A 2,549-nucleotide genomic window follows, 5' to 3' on the forward strand; every position below is an offset into this window, starting at 1 on the left:
CAATATGTTCTAAAAGACTGAGCATTGTATTGTTGAAGGAAGGTATGTAAAATGCTATAGAAATCCTCTTGCTGCTTATGTCTGAACAAGCAAACATAACTTCTTTTCTGTGGCTTAATAGTTTATTTTTTTTCATAGTGTTCTTTGTTCTTTCCATACTTCAATTTAAGACCTGGCTTCCACATCCAAAGTCTAACAACACTGCCCCAACAGATTCTCTTCTAAAAAAGAGTAAAACAACAACTTCGTCTGAGATGGTAGAAGAGATTTCCTTGTAGAGAAAATCAGGAAAAAAAGGTCATTCACTTTCCTATGTCCCTCCAAATCTAGTTCTCTTCAGTAAATGGTACACCAGTTGCTGCCATCACTAGCACCAGCTTTTCAATCATGAGCAAAATAAGGTCAATAAACCCCCAGATTCCAAATTCCCCAGTGGTCAGCAGTTTCCCCATAGCTATACTTGTAGATAGAAGTGATCAATTCCAAACTTCCCAGGAAGGAGTAGAGAAAAGTGATTATGAAGTAGTGTCCAGCATACCTTATACATGGTTTATTCTCTAATAATGTTTCTAGGACTGGCACATTCAATTCCATATGTGAAGTATTACTGTACTGAAGAGTGTTCCACATCATTTTAGGCTTGGCCACCAAATTTGACCTACCCATAACCCAAAGGCAGCTGAATTTCCAACATGATCCAGAGGGTCATCCCATAATATAAATTCATCAGGCAGAAAGGCACACAGGATGACTTTGGAGGGGGTAGACCAGCATCTGTGTCTGGGAGCTCAGATGAGTGGGTGGATCCAGTGGCTATAACCCTAGGCTTCACTCTGGTGCACAACAAATCTTGCTGCTGCAGCAGCAGCAAACTTCGCAGCAGCATTGCCAGTTGATATCCCAGTGGCTCACAGGTAAACCTCCCAGGGCTACTCCCTTCACCTGGCCAAGATTAGACATCTAGGCCTGGCCCAGATGAACTTGGAAGTCTCTGCCTACTGCACAAACCTGCCTTTCACTGCAAGCCAGCTAATGGAAGCCCACTGTAAAAAAAATTATTAAGTGATAAAACCTTGAGAGAAGGATTGTTTATTTCTGCTCTGTCTCTATAGTGGTACAGGTGGAGATTGTGGGAAAAGTGTAGGTACTAATATCAGAAAAGCATACCTGTAGGTAGAGTGGTCAGAGGTCAGGAATACTTTCCATAGAGGATGCTCACCTGGACATTATCTCAAGGCTTCTCTTTCATTCCTGCCTTTCACCATCCTTCCCTTCTTAGTCTGTCCCAGTCCCAATTTTTCTGTCTGTCCCTCATTTTTGGGATTCCTGAACTCCCTTCTCATTTCCCCAACCTTAGAAGAACAATAAGATGGGAGAGGTAATGGAAATGGGAGAAATGCTGGTCCCAGTCTTCCTCCCTGAAATTCTAATCTACCTAGCATGTACTATTGTGAGAAGTTCTTTGAGTCTGAAGTAGTACCTGTTGTGGCTGAACTCAGGAAACTCGGAATAGGGAGAGGAGAGCTGTAGGATAAGACAGTATCTAAATTCCAAGCTTAGGATGTGATAGAAAGGAAAAGAGTCGCCCTGTGCCTTACACATCCTTCTCTGAAGCTCCTGGTCTCCTTCATCTATCCAAGGTGATTTCCCACCCTGCTGTCATGTGAGCTAATTCCTGGCACAAGATCTTGGTACAGAGCACTATTCCCACAGGAGAGATTGGTTTCCTCGGCTTTGCTACTATGATGATGGGGACAGGGGACATTACAAGAGTTTACAGTTACAAGTTAGTAGGAGAGAGAAATCAGGATACATGGGATCAGAGGAAGTAGGAATGGAAAAGGGGAGAACTGGCAGCTTAGGTGGGACTTCTTTTTTTTTCTGGTAGCACTGAAACCTGTCTTGGATGGCAATGAGGAAATGGCAATTAGAACAGTCATACGATCTCTTCCATGAAGGAGAAGGAGAAGGAGGGAGGAATTATCAGCTGAAGTCCCAGCAATTTGAACAGTTCTAGCAAACCGAGAACTTGCTTCTTCATTCTGATGCATAGTCTAATCATATAATTGCTCTCTTGGATCTAGACTACAGTCTGACACTGCTTGTTCTCTCTTTGCATGGTTTTCTGGAAGGGCTGCCAGCCTTTGCAGTGGCAGTAGCTCAACTGTTCCTTCCTCTTAGCTTCATGACCATCAATAAGTGGTCCGTAATCTCTCTGAACCTTATTATTCTCATACATAAAAAGTCTTCAAAATCCTTTGATTTTATTTTGATTTGATTCGACTAATTCCCAGAGTTATAAAAACTTTGTAAACTTTAAGGTGCTACAAAAAGATGAGTTGTACTCATCTGTATAATTGGATATCTACAGAAACTGGGATTATTCAGAAAGTTGTATTTTTAAGATATATCTTTTCAGTAGGAAATTTCTATCCCCAAAATGATTTTGCTGTTCTGGATTAGAATTTATATTATCATGATGTTCTAAAATTAAATAACCTGACCTCATAACAATAGAAATTGACATTTTGATTCAGATTATAAATACA

The 2,549-nt window shown here is 40.9% G+C and overlaps 1 pseudogene; it reads right to left on the minus strand.

Annotated features, from left to right (window-relative positions):
* Nucleotides 1-336: 336 nt before the first annotated feature.
* LOC127545712 (TM2 domain-containing protein 2-like) lies at nt 337-886 on the minus strand (annotated as a pseudogene).
* Between the last annotated feature and the right edge of the window lie 1,663 nt (nt 887-2,549).

Source organism: Antechinus flavipes, chromosome 1 (genome assembly GCF_016432865.1).
Source record: "Antechinus flavipes isolate AdamAnt ecotype Samford, QLD, Australia chromosome 1, AdamAnt_v2, whole genome shotgun sequence".
Taxonomy (NCBI): Eukaryota; Metazoa; Chordata; class Mammalia; order Dasyuromorphia; family Dasyuridae; genus Antechinus; species Antechinus flavipes.